At 42.0% G+C, this 13,758-nt stretch overlaps 1 protein-coding gene across 1 annotated transcript in view; it reads right to left on the bottom strand.

Moving 5' to 3' along the window:
- The window catches only part of LOC124787959 (phosphatidylinositol 4,5-bisphosphate 3-kinase catalytic subunit delta isoform), a 169,439-nt gene that overhangs the window by 95,924 nt on the left and 59,757 nt on the right, over positions 1-13,758 (bottom strand). The gene's annotated exons all lie outside the window — the stretch shown is intronic.

Here is a 13,758-nt window from a genome sequence, read left to right as displayed (position 1 = left end):
CTATACCAGCTGATATGTGCTTTGATGACTGCCAAGTGTCTGAGAAGTGTGTGGAACTTCTCTCTTTCTTTCTGCTTCTCTAACATAATGCTTCTGCTCCTGTGATCTAATTTTTTAGTGAAATAGTTGTAAGCCATAGTCTAGTGCTCATGGAATAAAAATAGATCACTGTCACAATAATGTCTTTGATTGGATTCTTTGTCTTCTCATAATGCAAAGCTGACTCAAAGCAGCATAGCAAGGCACTAAGAATCCACATTAATGCGAATCGGTCATTGGCCATGATGCAACTGTTATACCGCTCCTGGTCCCTCAAAGGTCAGTTGATATGATAGCAGAGAATCTACGCAGGATAACTGTTGGAATCAGTGTGAGGAATAGGGAGTAATGGAAGTGTGTATTGGCTTTCAGGGAAATATAACGAGAAAAACAGGTTACCAAGTAATAGGAGTTGAGTTAAGGGGCACCGGTCACAGCTTGTATAGAGGCTTGTGGTTAAATAAATATGTCAGTGGTACCACAGAGCTCACGAAGCAAAATACGTTGAACAGGTCTCTCAGGAACGAGGGATGAAGTTTTAAGATTTTTTTAAGTAATGTTAAGTTCTTCTTGTTGGAATTCACGGTGTAGAGGAAGATGTAATAGGCTATTAAGATAATAAGTAAAGTGGGACATAAGATGACTATGTTGATGAAGCTAGGTACACAGTTGGAGAGGACGATTTCTGGAAATGAGTGAGTATGTAGTTCAGTAAGGTTAGACAAATCAAGTGGGAGTACTGCTGTAGCACACCTTCCAGAATCCTAAAACCCTATCCCTATGAGTTTGTTTGGCACTGCTACCAAACTGAAAACTCAGAGACACAGACTGTAAGTATGTTATGTACTCCTCAGGAAGAGTGCTACAGGAAGCATAAGTGAATTACATACAAGTTACCTTATGCATACTTGGTGCGGACAAAATTCAAAGCATGAGCCTGGTGTTTGTTCACACGAGAGGTCGAAGCCGTAAAAATGACATTTGCAGCAATATGCTGATGCAGCATTATGCTACAACACCTGCTGGATGCTGCCATCTGCCTGCTGGTCAGTGTCAGGCTAATTACTGAAATTAGGGAGACACTGGCACTCAGCTTATGTGACATCTGTGGCAGCAGCACCACAACAAATCTGCTTTGGTACATGTAAATGCTGGCCACCTGGCCAGGCAGGTCATCAAATTAGCACATCAGCAGCAGTCAGAGTGGCAGCCTCCACCGTGAGGTCACTACTTCTCCACCATCATCCTGACAGGACTACCTGCCAGGGGGACCAGCCACTGCCAGATAGCCTGAGAGTTGAACTGAGGCCCTCCTAGTCACCAAGCTACAGGGATGCTTGCTAGAGACAGGTGCCGCCAGCCAGTTGCCATACCAGAGTTCACTCGTCAGACATCCGAGCTCTGTCCCTCACCAATGGTAGGCAGGCCCTGGCCACCCCTCTAACAGAATGTCAATTCAATACCACCATGCCCACATTTGACATAGCACTGCCAGGAAAGTTTACAACCCGAGGTTGCACTGTGCAAAAGCCAAACTGAGTGTAGCAGCTACTGACATATTCACAGCAATGCTTCACTGCCGATTTCCATGCCTGTGGAGTTTCCATGAACATTGCCTGTCAAGCTGCAAGCACCTTAATCCTCCAAAGGATCCCTGTGACCTCATCAGTCGACAATGCCCAGTGGAAGAGCTGGATGACACCCCGAAAACCTGAAGGATGACTCTTCCACCCCTCCTGGTCTTAGCACACCAGGTCACTACAGTGTCTAGAACAATTACTCAAAACTCATTCCACAGTATGATAAGCAGGTGGTGTGGTGTATATTTTGGGAACTTTTGACACCATAAGAAGTTTTTTGAGAACGAAGTATTTCACAACAACACTGTTGTATAAAACATTCTCGGACTTCTTACTGCATCAGTTCAGGGTAAAATTTCGAACTTTTGATGATTACCTCCATCATCTTCATCAGGAACAACACACTGTCAAAATTGCTGCTGCGGTGGCCTTATAAAGCCCAAAGATGGTTTCTGATTGGTCAGTAAACACAGTGGCAACTTTGACAGTCAGTTGCTCCTGATGAAGACGATGGAGGTAATCATTGAAATCTCATGGTTTTACACTGAACTGAAGTGGCAAGAAGTCCATGGATGTTTTATACACTATAACAAATTGTCACAGCTCACCAGCCTTCACTTACACCCAAACCTCCAGATGTCAGACACTCAGAACGATACTAAACACTGTATGTCGATAGAGTATCAACCAAAACACCAATTTAGTACATGGTGTATGCTGTCATCCAGTAGAGCATGCATAAACAGTAATTAAAAGTAACAGAACTATAGAGCCCAGTAAGAGTGTGTCTTGAGCAAATGACACAAAGATCTTGCATAGTTGAGTCTGTAGAACGTCAGATTGTCAAGCCAAAGGTCCTGTGCTCAAATCCCACCAGTTAAAAACTTTTTTTAAAAATTGTTTATCCATGAAACTGTTATAAGGGAGGATATTTCCCTGATATGTAAAAAGACTTCTCGGAGTTTGTAGCAATGTTCTTTTGGCAGTCTGCTTTCGTTTCATTAGTTGAAAGTAGCAAGCTTATCGATTACATTTGTGTAGCTAGGTTTGCTACTTTCAACTAATGAAGCAAAAGCAGACTGCCAAAAGAACATTGCTGCAAACTCCCAGAAGTCTTTTTACATGTCAGGAAAATGTTCTCCCTTTATAACAGCTTCATGCATAAACAGTTAAAAACAATCATAGTCAGTGGGGTTCGAACACAGGGCCTTTCGATCAATGATCCAACGTTCAAACGACTCACCTACACAAGATCTTTGTGTCATTTGCTCACAGACGTGCTTTTACTAGGCTGCGTAGTTCTGGTGTTACTTTTAATCATCATTTACGCATGTTCTACTGCATGACAGCGCACAGCATGAACTAAATCAGTGTTTTGGTTGATATTCTATAGACATACAATGTTTGGTACCAATTTGACTGACTGACATCAGGAGGTTTGGGTGTTACAGGTTGGACACAGGCTTTGTCCTAGTACAGTGGCCAGCCTAATACCCTCATTGTGGACTGTATCTAATACTTTTGGATATAATAGTTTGGTAGGTCTATAATCAAGTCACAATTGTACAAAGGCTCTCAGTGAGGTTTGCCTATTACTCTTGTTTTGTGGCTAATGTGTTTTAACACTTAAGGGATTTTGACAATGTATTCCCTAGGTTTAGTAACAACATCAATAAATTCGAGGCCTCAAAACATCACTATTTCTTTACAATTTAGAAGAGTTTCATTTACTCTTAATCAGTTAACTTTAAAACAAGATTTCAATGTCATTAGTAGTTGTCTTCAGTCCAAAAACTAGTTTGATGCAGCTCTCCATGCTACTGTATCCTGTGCGAGCTTCTTCATCTCCAAATAACGAAGGCAACCTACATCCTTCTCAATCTGCTGCTTACTGTATCTCTTGGTCTCCCTCTACAATTTTCACCCCCCCCCCCTTCCTAACACACACACACACACACACACTATTCCCTACAATACTAAATTGGCGATTCCTTGATGTCTCAGAATGTGTCCTATCAACCAATGCCTTCTTTTGGTATGGTTGTGCCACAAATTTCTTGTCTCCCCAATACCATTCAGTACCTTCTCATTAGGTACATGATCTACCAATCTAATGTTCAACATTCTTCTGGAGCACCATATTTCAAAAGCTTCCACTCTCTTTTTTGTCCAAACCATTTATTGTCAATGTTTCACTTCCACACATGGCTACACTCCACACACATATCTTTAAAAAAGACTTCCTGACACTTGATTCAATACAAATTTCTCTTCTTCAGAAATGCTTTTCTTGCCATTGCTAGCCTACACTTTATATCCTCTCTGCTTTGGTCATCGAGTGGCGCCACTAAGTTAATAGACTGTTCTGTGTAGCAGCACTAGCTTGCGGCCCCATTCCCAATATCTATGAGGATGAGTTGGTATCTGTAGGTTGTGTCCTCAGAAGTTCTTGAAACATTCCACGTGGGAAAAATATATCTAAAAACAAAGATGATGTGACTTACCAAACGAAAGCACTGGCAGGTTGATAGATACACAAACAAACACAAATATACACACGAAATTCAAGCTTTCGCAATCAAACGGTTGCTTCATCAGGAAAGAGGGAAGGAGAGGGAAAGACGAAAGGATGTGGGTTTTAAAGGAGAGGGTAAGGAGTCATTCCAATCCCGGGAGCGGAAAGACTTACCTTAGGGGGAAAAAAGGACGGGTATACACTCGCACACACACACATATCCATCCACACATATACAGACACAAGCAGACATATTTAAAGACAAAGAGTTTGGGCAGAGATGTCAGTCGAGGCAGAAGTGCAGAGGCAAAGATGTTGTTGAATGACAGGTGAGGTATGAGTGGCGGCAACTTAAAATTTGCGGAGATTGAGGCCTGGTGGATAACGGGAGGAGAGGATATATTGAAGAGCAAGTTCCCATCTCCGGAGTTCGGATAGGTTGGTGTTAGTGGGAAGTATCCAGATAACCCGGATGGTGTAACACTGTGCCAAGATGTGCTGGCCGTGCACCAAGGCATGTTTAGCCACAGGGTGATCCTCATTACCAACAAACACTGTCTGCCTGTATCCATTCATGCAAATGGACAGTTTGTTGCTGGTCATTCCCACATAGAATGCGTCACAGTGTATGCAGGTCAGTTGGTAGATCATGTGGGTGCTTTCACACGTGGCTCTACCTTTGATCGTGTACACCTTCTGGGTTACAGGACTGGAGTAGGTGGTGGTGGGAGGGTGCATGGGACAGGTTTTACACCGGGGGCGGTTACAAGGGTAGGAGCCAGAGGGTAGGGAAGGTGGTTTGGGGATTTCATAGGGATGAACCAAGAGGTTACGAAGGTTAGGTGGACGGCGGGAAGACACTCTTGGTGGAGTGGGGAGGATTTCATGAAGGATGGATCTCATTTCAGGGCAGGATTTGAGGAAGTCGTATCCCTGCTGGAGAGCCACATTCAGAATCTGATCCAGTCCCAGAAAGTATCCTGTCACAAGTGGGGCACTTTTGTGGTTCTTCTGTGGGAGGTTCTGGGTTTGAGAGGATGAGGAAGTGGCTCTGGTTATTTGCTGCTGTACCAGGTTGGGAGGGTAGTTGTATCCTGTCACAAGTGGGGCACTTTTGTGGTTCTTCTGTGGGAGGTTCTGGGTTTGAGAGGATGAGGAAGTGGCTCTGGTTATTTGCTTCTATACCAGGTCGGGAGGGTAGTTGCGGGATGCGAAAGCTGTTGTCAGGTTGTTGGTGTAATGCTTCAGGGATTCCGGACTGGAGCAGATTTGTTTGCCACAAAGACCTAGGCTGTAGGGAAGGGACCGTTTGATGTGGAATGGGTGGTAGCTGTCGTAATGGAGGTACTGTTGCTTGTTGGTGGGTTTGATGTGGACGGACGTGTGAAGCTGGCCATTGGACAGGTGGAGGTCAAGTGGCATGGGATTTGGAGTAGGACCAGGTGAATCTGATGGAACCAAAGGAGTTGAGGTTGGAGAGGAAATTCTGGAGTTCTTCTTCACTGTGAGTCCAGATCATGAAGATGTCATCAATAAATCTGTACCAAACTTTGGGTTGGCAGGCCTGGGTAACCAAGAAGGCTTCCTCTAAGCGACCCATGAATAGGTTGGCGTACGAAGGGGCCATCCTGGTACCCATGGCTGTTCCCTTTAATTGTTGGTATGTCTGGCCTTCAAAAGTGAAGAAGTTGTGGGTCAGGATGAAGCTGGCTAAGGTAATGAGGAAAGAGGTTTTAGGTACGATGGCAGATGATCGGCGTGAAAGGAAGTGCTCCATCGCAGCGAGGCCGTGGACGTGCGGGATATTTGTGTATAGGGAAGTGGCATCAATGGTTACAAGGATGGTTTCTGGGGGTAACTGATTGGGTAAGGATTCCAGGCATTCGAGAAAGTGGTTGGTGTCTTTGATGAAGGATGGGAGACTGCACATAATGGGTTGAAGGTGTTGATCTACGTAGGCAGAGATACGTTCTGTGGGGGCTTGGTAACCAGCTACAATGGGGCGGCCGGGATGATTGGGTTTGTGAATTTTAGGAAGAAGGTAGAAGGTAGGGGTGCGGGGTGTTGGTGGGGTCAGGAGGTTGATGGAGTAAGGTGAAAGGTTTTGTAGGAGGCCTAAGGTTCTGAGGATTCCTTGAAGCTCCGCCTGGACATCAGGAATGAGATTACCTTGGCAAACTTTGTATGTGGTGTTGTCTGAAAGCTGACGCAGTCCCTCAGCCACATACTCCCGACGATCAAGTACCACGGTCGTGGAACCCTTGTCCGCCGGAAGAATGATGATGGACCGGTCAGCCTTCAGATCTATATATATATATATATATATATATATATATATATATATATATATATATATATATAATAGAGGGAAACATTCCACGTGGGAAAAATATATCTAAAAACAAAGATGATGTGACTTACTGAACGAAAGTGCCGGCAGGTCGATAGACACACAAACATACACACAAGATTCTAGCTTTCGCAACAAACGGTTGCTTCGTCAGGAAAGAGGGAAGGAGAGGGAAAGACGAAAGGAAGTGGGTTTTAAGGGAGATGGTAAGGAGTCATTCCAATCCCGGGAGTGGAAAGACTTACCTTAGGGGGAAAAAAGGATGGGTGTACACTCGCGCACACACACACACACACACACACACACACACACACACACACACATATCCATCCACACATATTCAGACACAAGCAGACATGGATGTGTGTGTGTGTGTGTGTGTGTGTGTGTGTGTGTGTGTGTGTGTGTGTGTGTGTGTGTGTGTGGCGCGAGCGCGCGCGCGCGCGCGCTCGCGAGTGTATACCCGTCCTTTTTTCCCCCTAAGGTAAGTCTTTCCGCTCCCGGGATTGGAATGACTCCTTACCCTCTCCCTTAAAACCCACTTCCTTTCGTCTTTCTCTCCCCTTCCCTCTTTCCTGACGAAGCAACCGTTTGTTGCGAAAGCTAGAATTTTGTGTGTATGTGACCTGCCAGCACTTTCGTTCGGTAAGTCACATCATCTTTGTGTATATATTCGCTGACCCGAGAAGGGAGGCACCAAGTTTGGGGACAGCGCTTTCGTTTGGTAAGTCACATCATCTTTGTTTATATATATATATATCTCTAAAAACAAAGATGATGTGACTTAGCAAACGAAAGTGCTGGCACGTCGATAGACACACAAACATACACACAAAATTCAAGCTTTCGCAACTAACTGTTGCCTCATCAGGAAAGAGGGAAGGAGAGGGAAAGACGAAAGGAGGTGGGTTTTAAGGGAGAGGGTAAGGAGTCATTCCAATCCCGGGAGCGGAAAGACTTACCTTAGGGGGAATATACAGGTTCGCTGACCCGAGAAGGGAGGCACCAAGTTTGGGGATTGGTGGTAGCATCACGAAAAGAGGCGGTCATGAAGTCTGAGTGGCCGAAGCCTGCGCAGAGGAAGGATCCTGGAGTACTTCACCGGATTCTGTGTCGACAACAAGCAGCAGGCCGACATCCCATCAGTTGACTGGCAACATTTGTGTTGGATGACTACTCGTGGCCTGGCTGCCCCCTTCTACCTGGCTGTCAACAGCACCACTCAGTAAATTCCACGACGCACTGTGGATCTATGGAGCTGCTTGCTGATAAAGGGGAGTACCATTCTGTAACCTTGTGGTGATTGGTGTCATTGTCTACCTGACGTCCTAATTATTTTCTGGTTTGTATCTGCCCTCAGTCTTTTACTCAGGCATCTCTTTGGTCGTAAATATAGACCGTAGTATTGTACTAGACACTAATTGTAGTTTGAAAATTTGTTCTGTTATTATATTCCCCTTCCTTTCTAGTTCATACTCGATCATTAATATTTTAATGAATCAGCTCCTGGTCGGAAATACACTCTGAACAATTGTACCAAGGCACAGGTTGCCATTAAACAAACAGGGTCTTGTCGTTAGATTTAGATGCTAACCAGTTCAATTCCTTGATTGTAACTGTATTTGAGATAATCTGAACTACCTGTTGTACTAAGCTGTGCATTCCTGCCTTTGAAAGACCAGGTCATTATTGCTGTATTTTTAACTGGATCTTGTGTTCCACCAAGTGAGTCTCTTGTAATAAGTGCTCATACGTAACGTTTTAAAATGTTCCTTCAGAGCAGCCTTCGTAACTGAAAAGCAATCTAACTATTGACATATTAATGGCCAGTTGTCACCAGGACTTTAGTCAGAATAAGATTGTCAAAAGGGAGGGGTTGGGATCCAGTCGCACCTTGTTCCTGATTGAAATGAAAAGGTTGCTTGCTTTGAAGGAAACCTTATCATTTTCATAACTGTTTCCTCATTTGTTTAACCTTTAAGCATAGGTGCACATCTTAACCCCGAACCTTTGCACATACAGTTTCCAAATAATATGTTATCAATACTACTTATATGTTTTCATGTGTTGCAAAAGGGCATTTAATAAGAGAAGCTGTGTACAGCACGATAGTAAACACCGCTGTTTCACCCCATACTGGGCGGTCTTCAGGACCGGGGCCTTGTAATTACTGTCATGTTGTTCTTGTTTGGATTTCTCTTGTAAAAGCTTATTCATTTAACACATTTGTTAATTTGTAAAGAAAACAAATTTATTATTATATAATGTTAAATAAACTGGTTGTGTGAAAAGAAAGTTACACTGGTGGGTCCTCCCTTCCACATTTTCCTTAATACCAGTAAATACCATGTCTCAGTCATCATCAGTTATTTTGCTGCCCAAACAGCAAAACTCGTCTACTTCTTTCACTGTCTTGTTTCCTAATCTAATCCCCTCCGCATCACCTGATTTAATTACACTACATTCCATTATCTTTGTTTTACTTTTGTTGGTGTTCATCTTATATCCTCCTTTCAAGACACTGTCCATTCTCCTTACCTGCTCTTCCAAGTCCTTTGCTGTCTCTGATAGAATTACAATGTCATCAGCAAACCTCAAAGTTTTTTATTTCTTCTCCCTGAAATTGCTGCTCCAAATTTTTCTTTGCTTTCCTTTACTGCTTGCTCAATGTACAGATTAAATATCATTGTGGGTTGGGTACAACACTGTCTCACTCCCTTCTCAACCACTGCTTCTTTTTCACAGCCATCGACTCGTTATACCTGTCATCTGGTTTCTGTACAAGTTGTAAATGGCTTTTTGCTCCCTATATTTTACATCTGCTAGCATCACAATTACAAAGAGAGTATTCCAGTCAATACTGTCAAAAGTTTTCTCTACATCTACCAATGCTATAAAAGTAGATTTGCCTTTCCTTAACTTGTCTTCTAAGATAAGTCACAGGGTCAGTATTGCCTCGCATGTTCCTACATTTCTTCAGTATCCACACCGATCTTCCCCAATGTGAGCTATCACATTTTCCATTCTTCTGTAAAGAATTCATTACTTTTTTTCAGTCAAAAACTTAAAACTGGGTTTTTCTGATGACTTTAGCCCCATAACTGCTAGATGCAGCTACCTTGTAATTCTTACATGAATGGCCGAAAATCAAATGTCATCCACAAATAAGAAGCACTGCATGGAATTATTACTGTGGATGATCTATTATTGTCAGTGAATGAGAAACTGTTGTACATCTTCGAGGGCTACCATTCTTCTGTTGAAAATGAACCTGCACTTAACCCACTGGATCTGTCTTCACTTAGTATTGTTAATTCACATCCCCTTTAGACTGAAGAAACAAGAATTAGGTATTAGGTGATGTCTGCACAAAAACACTTGTTATACTGCTATCAACAGCAGAGCCAGGTTAACAATGGTAGAATGACATTACCAAACCCATAATAGTGGCAAGTGAGGACCTGATGAATTCTAGGAACCTACCGCAGAAGTAGTTAACCGTTTGTTCCAAAGGCTTTCCTGAAAATCCCTCGGTGTTAGCATTACGCTGGGTGGGTACAGTTCTTCCCTTGTTTAATATGGAAATTGAAACAGCTTCTAGCCACAACCAGGGAAATTTTCAGGTCACCTTCATTTACTTACATAACATGATGAAACCTTCCTCAGCATTTACTGCATGGTGAAGCTACCACTAAATGACTTTTGTCATGACTTGGTAAAGTGTCATTGCTCATCAGTGATCACTTAGTGGTGAGAGTGGTCCTGACACAACTACTCCTTTATCTGTTTTATCATATGATTGTGTTTGTCCTAACTAGCCAACATGTTGTAATGTTCTCAATAATATGACTGCATATGCATCTTTACAGAGTCATCCATGCCTAACTCTCACAGAGCAGACACTCACCATTGCATCCTAATGGACAGGTTGTCCCTAAGTCATTCCGACAATGGTGTGATAGAAGCTTTAGGAGCATCTTTGTAACAAATCTAACAGGGACATTTCATTTCAAACCTTTTAAATCTACCCAAGATGACTGATGGTGATGTGACTGTGAAGTGGAAAATGCCTAGGAAGAATAAAAGCTGAACCAAGAACAGGTAGACCTTATGCACTAATGGATAGGGACCATACAGGGACCACTGGGCATTGCAGAGAGTAAACCACTTTTAAAAATAACTTTCGAGAGAGGGGAAGCACAGCTCGGAGACACGGGGGGCAACAATTAAAAAATGCTCAACTCAATAACCATTCAAATTATCATAAAAACTATAACAATTAAAAAAGTGAAGAATGCTCAGGTGCCTCCAAAAGCCGCATAGCTGCACAAACCTGCTTTATTTGCAACTAGCAGATTAACATAGGTATAGATAAGGGTTATATTTTCATAATGTAGATGGACAATTATGGAGTTCCGGCAATCAGCAAGTTACCCATGTTAAGAATCACACCACAATGGTGGGTATGATATGCATATATATGCCATATTGCTATCCGTTTTATACAGCTGGTGTCTACCAATCCTGTAATATACTCTATGAGGTGTTATCTCGCCTGGCTCATTCAGCAGCCATGCTTTGCACACTTTCAACAAACATCTTTTGGGTGTACTTAATTTTATTATGACAACCCACCACTGTGGTTTGATTCTTAACATGGGTACCTTCCTGAATGGTAGGATGCTGTAATGTCCATCTGCATTATGAAAATACAACCATTATAAACCTGACATGAAACTGGCAGTTGCAAATAAAGACCCTTCATACAGCTATGCGGCTTTTGGAAATGGCTCATCATTCTTGCCTTTTTTAATTATTGTAATTTTTATGAAAATGTAAATGGTTATTGAGTGGAGTGTTTTTTTAATTGTTGTTCACAGCTGCAAAGAGTGGTTACAAAAAAACACCAAAAGTAGTCATTCATGAGTTTCAGAGTGCTACCAGCACTCCAATTAGCAACACGATTGCATTTATCGATTTAAAAAAAAAAAAAAAAGTGGGGTACAATGGTTGTATAGCTCCTCATAGGCCTAACATTTCTGTGGTCAATGCTAAGCGATGCTTGAGTTCATGTACAGAACAATGCCACTAGACAGTGGATGATCGAAAACGAGTGGTTTGGTGCAATATATCACACTATATCCTGTGGAAATCTGATGGAAGGGATTTGGTGAATGCATGGAGGAAGTTACCCACCATCAGGTGTAGTGCTAAAAGTGATATACAGAGGAGGTAGTGTTATGGTATGAGAGTGAGCTTCACGGTTATGATGTGGTCCTCTTATCGCACTTAAGAAAACGATAAATGCGGAAGGATATGAACACATTGTACAGTATTGTGTACTGCATACATTAGATGAACAATTTGAAGGCGATTACTTGTATCAACATGTTGTGTCCTGAATGAATTTTCACTCTGCAGCTGACTGTGTGCTGATATGAAACCTCCTGCAGATTAAAACTATGTGCCGGACCAAGACTCGAACTCAAGACCAGAGTAACAGTCCAGCACACAGTTTTAATCTGCCAGGAAGTTTCATGTTGTATCCTGTCATTCAGCATCATCTGTGGGGCAATAGCTTGTGGACAATAATATTCCCGAAATGGGATGGTGTGCCCAGCATCCTGAACTGAACCCAATGAACACCTTTGGGATAAGTTAGTAAATCAATTTTGCCCAGTGTCCAACATCACTACCTTCTCTGGTTTGGGTTTTTGAGGAGGATGTGCTGCCATTTCCTCATAGATATTCAGGCACTGCATTTAAAGTATAGCAGCATTCAATCTGTCACAAAGGCAAAAGGTAGATGCTGCCCTATTAATGTTCAGTAATAGGTGCCTTGATAATTTTGATCAGGTAATGTCGTGTAGTTCAGCATGCTGAGCAACTGTTTTGTCAGTTTCATTTCAGGGTCTGTTCAGTTTGGTGCACTCAGTAGAGCGCAAGTCATCAAATGTCTTCCCCTGAGCATTGTCTGTGAGAGAAGTTAGCATGTTACAAGTTTAATGGCTGAGAATGGCCTTACAGCAGTTGTGATGTATGTATGCTACTTCCACACTGAGAATATATATTTATTCTGACAATAAGTGGCCACCATAAGAGCTTAAGCTCTGTAGCAAATGGTAATAGAGCACCATGGCCTATTATGAAGGCAAGGAGAAAATTTCTCAGCCTGGCAGTGAACCAATGTCTGTTAAGTAAAAAAGTACTTTTTTTACATATTCTTTTTTAGGTCAATGTATTTTGTCCAACATCATTCCACTGAGAATATTCCATACAAAATAACCATCTATGATTACCATGAGATCTTCACTGGACACAAAATATTTTATAATTCATTCTTTTATAAGTGGTGATGGATGGGTCTCAGATGTGAGAACAAGTAAAAGTTAGAGAGAGCTAAAACTTGAATTTTCCAATATCTACATCTATACTCCGTAAACCACTGTGAAATGTATGGCAGAGGGTACGTCTCATTGTGCCAGTTAACAGAGTTTCCCATGATTCAATTCACTTATGGAGTGCAGGAAGAATGGTTGACTGAATGCCTCTGTGCATGCTGCAATTATTCTGATCTTGTCCTCACGATCCCTATGTGAGTGATATGTAATGTATTGTGGTATATTCCTAAAGTCATCTTTTAAAGCTGGTTCTTGACTTCAACAGCAGACATTCTCAGAACAGTTTACGTCTATGTTCTATAGTCTACCAGTTCAGTTTCTTTGGCATCTCTGTGACACTCTACCATGTGTCAAACAGACCCGTGGCCATGCTGCATACATTCAGTTGTTGCAAAACAATCGGTATGCACAGGTCCAACTTCGAGATATGTCACACCCAGAGGGGCACATACAATAACTCAGTAACATTTTATTTCAAAAACAACATACAATCAGGAATTTTTTTGAACAACATTAATGTTTAATATTACCGACTGAAGTACTGTTTACAAATTTTACATTTTGTTACTACCGTACCCATAAACAATTGGGTACTGTTCCAAATGTTCAGCAGTAAGATTGTGTTGTAAAACACTTAAAACATTTTTATAAGCAGAAAAAGACCATTCTACGGCACTTGTTTCTGGCACAAGTTTACCCATCCCATTAATAAAACTATCAATATGAGACAAGGATTCAAAGGTTGAGTTATTGTTCAAAATGTTTTCAAACTATTCTTTAAGTTTTCTCAGGAATACCTCCAGCAATGAGGAGTTCACTAGGCTAATTTTATTGGTTAAATGAAAGGATTCATTCAACACCAAACCTTGAGTT

This window comes from Schistocerca piceifrons, chromosome 3 (genome assembly GCF_021461385.2).
Source record: "Schistocerca piceifrons isolate TAMUIC-IGC-003096 chromosome 3, iqSchPice1.1, whole genome shotgun sequence".
NCBI classification, from domain to species: Eukaryota; Metazoa; Arthropoda; class Insecta; order Orthoptera; family Acrididae; genus Schistocerca; species Schistocerca piceifrons.
This window is presented reverse-complemented; position numbering and strand designations above follow the sequence as displayed.